The sequence below is a fragment of the Belonocnema kinseyi genome, chromosome 3 (assembly GCF_010883055.1).
Source record: "Belonocnema kinseyi isolate 2016_QV_RU_SX_M_011 chromosome 3, B_treatae_v1, whole genome shotgun sequence".
NCBI lineage: Eukaryota > Metazoa > Arthropoda > Insecta > Hymenoptera > Cynipidae > Belonocnema > Belonocnema kinseyi.
In genome coordinates this window covers 47,865,078-47,873,309 of record NC_046659.1, presented here as the reverse complement: position 1 = coordinate 47,873,309, position 8,232 = coordinate 47,865,078, and positions in this window count along the sequence as shown.

Here is an 8,232-nt window from a genome sequence, read left to right as displayed (position 1 = left end):
TAATCTTCATTTCTTATAGTTATTGAATAAATAATTTGCATATACGGTTAATTACACATATAATTCCACGCTTAACACTTTGAGAAATCGCACTCGAGGAGGATTTTAACCCTACCGAAACTACCTGAACTATTGTATTCTACCGCGCTCTCTAACGACTTCTCTATCAAAGCACTTGAAATCATTTGGTGTTCGATGTTTTTTTGGAATTTTTAAATTTCGCAGATATAAAATTAACTTTATTATACAGTAAAATAGTTACATATTAAATATGTATCAGTGTCAAATTAATAATTTTGAACATTTCATTTCGACATTTTTATTTATGATATATTATTCCATCGTGTCACAAATTTCTAGGGGCTATTCACTTTGAAGTCCGTTGCAGTCAATCTAACGTTATTTTAGCGATGTCACGCGACTTCAATTGTACATTCGTGACTTCATTTGACTCTGGTTTTAAAATTCTTCAGTTGTTGACTTCGATGAATTGAAACGATGACTACCAACTTCGTTTTGATTTCGTCCTGACTTCCTAACTCGGTTTGACTTGGTGCGTACTGTACACTGCAGCGTGACGTCCCTTTCGATTATTTTTGTGCCACTAGATCCCGATGTTTATCGAATTAGCACAGAAACTCTAGAGAATTTCATCAATATTCTATTTGTAATTTTCCACTAATTATTTGTAAGAAAATAATTTTTTCGTTCTTTTTTATTATTAAAAATTAAATGCCCCGATGACTTAAAATCAAATTAACAACACAATAATATTAATAAAAACCATATAAGATAACTGAATGCTGGAGGATAGGCTGCTCGAAAGCTGAAATTATTTTTTTTTTTCAATTGACTGCATTTTTTTATAAATGATTTTCAGGTTTCCTTTTATGACTGTCTCATCAACTTGATATTAGGTTAGAAAAACATTAAATATTTAATAACAAAAAAGTGCGGAAATGTTTATTTACAGAAAAATAAGCAACAAAACAGTGTGAAATCACTGATAAGATAACTTTGCATTTTTTTAAATTTATTTCGCTAACTTGATGGACATGAAATAACATTTCATGCAATTTTTTGGCCTTTTGGCGTAAGAAATGGAATTTCATGGATTTTTTAAAAATTATGTACGAGTTAGGTAATTTTGTTGACACTTAAATAAAGAATTATGACAATATAATAAAATAGCCTGTTGTTACACATATTTCAATATACAAAAAAAATATTTATAGAATCTTATGGATAACAATTTTTATGACTTTTAATTTGAAAAACAAAATTTAATGGATTTTTTTGCTATTTTTACTTATTTTGTAATTTTGTTGATATATTCAACTGAAGAACAATAACAATTTTATATGACGGTCTCGTTTAACACATTTTTCGATATTAAGTACCATGATTGACGTCTTAAACAAAAGATCTTTAATACTAATGAACCCAAGTGGGGAACCTCACATGACGACTTTGTGAGGGTCTTAACTTGGGAAGATTGCTAGAGAGATTAATAAGCAACCTGGGTCGGAGGAGTGTTGCGAAACGAACGTTTTATTCAAATAAATAACACGAGAATTCTACATCAATTAAAAATTCTATAACCCCTTCCCCACATTACCTCCTTCTATGTACAGTACAAGTCCGATAGATTGCTGTCCGATAAGTGTACACTACCCTTAAAGCTTCATCACACGTAGGTCACGGACACTAATTGTGGTTCTCCTACTACGTGTATTATTTTGCTCATGATTTGCGCCCATGATTTACGCATGCGCGCACCTAATATCGTGCTACTAAATAGGGCATCCGATGAGTCCGCAATTCCTGGAATTTCCCAACCCGTTGGGTAGACGCTCGTACTTCACCTCAGAGTTCCAAAGTTCGATGCCTGATCCAGTACCTTTGGAAACTTTTCTATGTACCTTTACCGAGGTTCTGACATTGTGTACTTAACTGCAACCCCGTCTCGTACTTAACTGCAAGCCGTCCCCCGTGTAAAATAATTTTAAAAAATCCAACCCTAAAACAGAAATGCCTTTGCCATGTTGGGCAGTAACCATCTTAAGTCTGTGACAAGATTTTAAATTATAAAGAGCCTGGGTGGCTCAGTTATTTAGAAGCTCGAACTTCACCTCAGAGGTCCGGGGTTCGAAACCCACCTTTAAATGTACGCCCCCACCCCCCAAATCGTGTACTTGTCTGCAAGCCAGTTCTTCAATATAAGGGTAAAAACCAGGCTTTGTCCAATATGTCGGGGCATACTGCTCTTATCAGATCAGTTGATTGCAATATAAAAGTCTGTGACTCATGATATACCGGGACAGCCCCCTGAGAAAAATTATTCCAAAAATATAAAAATCAAACTCTAACCAAAAAATGCCTTCGACATGTAAGACAGTAACTATCTCGAGCCTGTAACAACATTTTAAATATTAGAAACATCAGAGGATGCACTGAACATCTTGAACATTTAGGAGTCAGCAGGGTATTAGCAGCAACTCAGAAGGCGGTTTTATTAAACACCTGTCGCATGGTAAGAAACTTTGTTGGCCATCAGAAAGCGAGCGACTTAAAACCCGTGGAGTGTCAGATAGTAGCTCTAAGAAATCATCCAGAGGTAACTGTTGTCACCTCTAATGCTCGCGGCCGCTCGTAATTGTATACCTACAACATCATCGCAGAAGTTTTCAAGAATCGTATTGAATTAACTTATAACATTCTAATCTCATCAGTCACTTGACTTAGTCTGTGGCTATAATGTATAACCGAATTCACCCGAGTATAAGTTTTTAGAAAAAAAAGAAGCGTCATACGGTTAGAATCAGCATCATACGGTCAAGCAAGGACAATTGATGTTCTTCTTTAAACTATTGATGATCCAACACTACATCATCCAGAGATGGATGGCCTTCTACAATTAGAGGCAGAAGCAGAGGTTCAGCAACGAAAAAAGCGACAAAAATGGACAGACTATATGAACAGAGATGTTATGCGCCTTTATTTTTTGGCAGTGAAATGTGGGCAAAGTGTAATGAGAGAATATCATAGACTCTTCTTACGGAAGTACCCACAGCTAGCCACAAAAATAAATAAGCAGAACCCGGCAGATCAAAAACGCCTAATATCTGTAAACAGATTGCTTTCGGCTGTTTAAATAGGTGCTGTTAAAATTGTAGTGGAACTGCAGCTTCCTATTGATGAACTCCCCTTCGAAGATGTGAACAATGAAGACTTGATTGAAGCTGAAGGAATAGATGCTAGGGATGATGAACATCATGTACCGGATCAATTAAATTCACATCCGGATAATTATAACGATTATGTTGATAGTGAAATCCAAGAAAAACTACAGCAGCTTGAAAGAAATTTTGGTCACGCTTTACTAGAGTTCAGAAATGTAGAACCAACACTACGGCATTCTCTGTCCAAAATGAACATCACAAATGATCTGCGTGCACTAATGGAATACCTCAACAGCAAGGTTTTACCTACGTATTCAAACGTAACACAAACTGTATTAGAGGTGCAGATTGTAGCTCTAAGAAAGCATCCAGAGGTGACTGTTGTCACCATTAACGCTCGTGGCCGCTTGTAATTGTATACCTACAACATGATCGCAGGAGGTTTCAGGCATCATATTAAACTGACTTATTACATTCTAATCTCGTCAATCACTTGACTAAGTCCTAGGCTATGATGTATTACCGGGTTCAACAGAGTGAAAGTTAAAAAAAATAAAGAATAAAATAATAATAGAAAAGAAGCCCTACCAAAGGTGTTCTCATATTTGTTGCATTCAGCTAACTCCCCAATGTAAAGAATTATGCGGTTACGTCACCAGTATATCGCAGTGCCACCCACAATAGGTCTCTTTCAAATAGAGGCCATGGTTCGATTAGGAGTGGCAATAGATCTGAACGAAGGGTATGATAAGGCAATAGCCCCAGACAAGCGCAAGAACATCGTTTTAAATGGTCGGATCAACTCAGAGGATACATGCAAAGGTTGCATTAACTTTGGGTCAATTTGCACCCAGAATATGCATATAAAACAACCCAGTAGTTAAGAGATCAGGTATCCTTTTTACGTAAAGGGGGACATAAAGCTATTTCGCAAAAAGAGCAAAAGCCTCCAGAGAACATACAAAAAATCCATACAAAATCCATTAAAAAGTTTTTCTCATTATGGACAAATTAGCTGAAGCTAATACAGCTCCCCCTGATTTGCTACCTGAAGATGTTGATCTCTGGAATCTGAACTGTGAAGTTTACAAAAAGGCGGTCTCCTTGCTTAGCGAAAATAAAAGAAATGATACTTCAGTTCACCTGAGTAAGACTCGCGACCGTATTACACAGCTTCAGTTTGAAGTTGAAATAGCTGAACGGCATGCATCAAATGTTTAGGGCGTACTTAGCTGCATAACATCAAATAAGAAGTTCACTTCAAAGGTTAGAGCACTTGCTCAAAACTTACGGAAAGCAAATCACACGCTGAACAAGTGTAAACTGTTGAGCATCAAGCAGCACTGGACACAAAAAATACGAGATCTTTCAATAGCTAAAGAGCGCCTTGTAAGGGGAGTAAAGTGGATTCAGGAAATTGCCACATTTTCTACTCACCTTTCTCGTCTTTGCAACAAAACGTCATGTGACGTTGAAAATCCACCTAGTCGAGAAGACATTCAAGTCTTCTAGGAACAAGTATATGGAGACATTCATAAACTAGATGAAGACACTTCAGATATTTCACCATTTCGCAACTTATGCCAGAGACACTTGTTGCAACTTCCAGAAGTGAAGTGTCAAATTATTACTGCTGATGAAGTCGAGAAAGTTATCGCTAGAACTAAAAACTTTTCAGCAGCAGGGCCAGATAAAATCAACAAATTTTGGTGGAAGAAGTTCACTTCTACGCACCAACGTCTAGGTCGTATATTTACTACTTTCTTAAACGAAAAACAACCCATTCCGCAGTGGTTAGTTAAAGGACGTACGGTACTGATCCCTAAGACCGGAGATTTATCTAGTCCAAAGTACTACCGGCCCAAAGATTGTTTGAATACCAGCTACAAGCTCTTCACTGGCATCCTCAATGAGAGGATATTAATATCTTATCGAGCCGGTATGGAAAACAATAATTGAATAACGCGGATGCAAGAGAGGACTGGCTGGTTGCAGACAGAATCTGTTAATAGGCAGGTGTATTACCCAGGATTTCATCAGGTATCGACGCAATTTGTCCATGGCTTGGATTGACTAACGAAAGGCCTTCGATAACACGAGTCATGCGCTACTTGCTAAGCTCTTTGAGTGTCTGGAGGTACATCCAAAAATAGTGAAATGTATGAAAGAGCGTATGTTCTTTTGGCGGACAAGATTTGTCGTAAGATCTGACAAAAGACAAGTTACTACAAGTTATGTCACATATAAGAGGAGAGTTTTCCAAGGAGACTCTTTAAGTACGATACTTTTCTGCATCTTCCTCTAGCCTCCATCTATTGTGCTCTGCGCCAAAAGCTCTTGACACCTATGTGGCCCGCCGAACAGAAGAGAGATTAAGATCAACCACCTTTTATATATGGACGACCTTCAGCTCTTTGCTTCTTCAAAAGAGAACCTTTCAATCCTTATGGCGGCAGTAAATAAGTATTCTAAAGCCATTGGCATAAGCTTTGGACTGGACAAGTATGGCTGCGTCTACTTACAACAAGGAAGACTAGAAAATACATCAATGCGTGACGATCAGGATCTTCAACTCATAGATGGAAATAACATTTAACATCTTGGAAAGGGAGAAACATATGCATATCTTGGAATACTGCAAGCGGAGACCCAAGGTGTGCTTGTGTTAAAAAAGGTTCTTGAAAAAAGGTATCGCAAAATTCTCAGAAAAATGTGGGCTTCCAAATCGTCTGGAAAGAAGAAGATCTAGGCAACCAAAATTTTGGTCGTTCTATACTGCTTTACACGTTTGGTGCAGTCAAATGGAACGTCGATGAGTTGAAGCAACTTGACCGAAGCACACGCAAGATGATAACAATCCATCGAATTCATCATCCTAGATCTTCTGTACCACGTATATACCTCCCTCGAGATAAAGGGGGTAGAGATTTTCTGAGCTTAGAGTGTCTTCATCCAAGAACAGTTCTAGCTACCGCCTGCTCAGTTCTAAAAAGCACAAATTCTTAACGTTGCGGCGTTTCTGTACCAAGCCGCAGATAGGGCAAGAGAAAAACATGGTCTCTTATTCGATTCGAGCGACACTAAATATGGTCTAGCATCATTAACACCTTAGGTGCTTAAAAGTCGTGTACAGGAAGCAGAACATTCGTTTACACAAAAGAAATATGCTGACAAGACCCCTCATGGTAAATTCAACGGCATTATACGTAGAGAAGAGCTATCGGTGGGTCTATCCAACATGTTCCTCAAATCTGCTGGATTAAGAGCGCATGAATGTACATGTAGGCGACACCAATTGCCGAGCGTGCGAATAAGAGCCAGAAACAATTGGACATGTTCTTTGTAGATGCCCAAAGTATGCATGCTTCGGCTACATAGATACACAATGCGGCTCTAAAAGTGTAATATTACCATCTTCGATATTTCTATCGTGTAGATCTTATGCCCGACTTGCCATACGTCAAGGGGGAACTGGAATCCATTGTAAGTTTAAGCGATATTCCTAGTAGATTTTAACAAGATATACAAATTATCTTGATGAAATTTTTCAATTGGACACAAATGTAATCGTTAAAGCTGTAGGTGCTTCAAGAACCCTATTTAAAAAAGAATCAAAAAAAATATTTAGTTCCAATTGATGGCTGTAATTCCTCAGAAGTTTAAATCACAATTTTCTATTTGAGTTATATTATTTATGATACTTGAAAAAATGTTTCAAATTTGTTTCTTATGTCGAATCACATTTATTTAAATTTCCTACAATTACTATTTCCGGCCAAATGCAACAGTCGAACCCAGGGATTTGAAAAGAAGCAATAACAGCGTCATTATTTAAATCACGTGAAACGGTATTTATTTCAGTCAAGTACAAAATTATTGATCAGAAATTTAAAATGAAATTAGGCGATTCGCAACTTTTCTCTATATGCACTAGCTTTAAAATTTACAATGTTTAAAATGTTTACAGTTAACAATTCTCGATTATCCATACAAGATATATTTCTTGGTACACAGAAAAAAAGTTCGATAACAGAACAAGTAAAATTTTTTTTGCATTATCTACAATACCGGTTTGCACACATCAGTTGTCATTCTTTTGTACACCGAAAAAACCACTCGTATGTATTCCGCAATACGTTCTCCTTTTGGTATCACATACGTTCATATCACAGAGATGCATCAACAAGCACCCACATATATTAGATCACATACAGCACTATTTGCTCAATAACGATTTGAATCATAATATCACATAAATGCTGATTCGCATGGAATAAATGAATGCTAATGATACAATAATAATGATGTCGATATTGTGTGGTACCCTAATCTAGAAACTTCATTTTCTCAAAACCATTTCGAGCTCTTTTCAACTTAAAAACAACAAGTCTGCACTAAATATTTATAAAACGCTATAAGAAAACTTTACATCAATTCGAATTAGGAACTCTAGCACCCGGACTTTGATCGAATGAATAGCAAACTATATTACTCACAAATACAAAAAATTTACAGGTAAATTGAATCGCCAGAATTGAAATAGTGGAAAGTGCTCTGATGGATTTTTTGTTACTGTTTACATTAGCAAAACTAATGGAGAATTTTAGGCTTTTCCAAATTTTTCCAGCCATTTAAGAGAATCCTAAAAGAAAACCAGCCACGAGTTTGTTTCGTTAATTTTTTCGGAGAGACGCCAATTACTAATGAATATACGTGGACAAACAATGGGAGGTCTGATTGATGATAAACGTGTTGTCTTGCAAACTTTTTCATACTCGGAACTTTGAACTCTTTGCAGTCAATTTCTGCTCAATTTTGATCTATTGTTCAACAACTAACAGATTGACAACTTTCGGACAACATGCTCTTTACCTAACGAATTAGTAACAACTGCAAATAGACTTTATGATTTAAAATTGATGTTGGTTTTACTATCAAAAAGCAATCCCAGGATTCCAGTTATTTTCAATAGGAAAAACAAATTTCGATGTGTTTTCATGTCGCACTAATCCTCAATTTCAATTTGTTCGAGACAATTCTCACAGTTGGA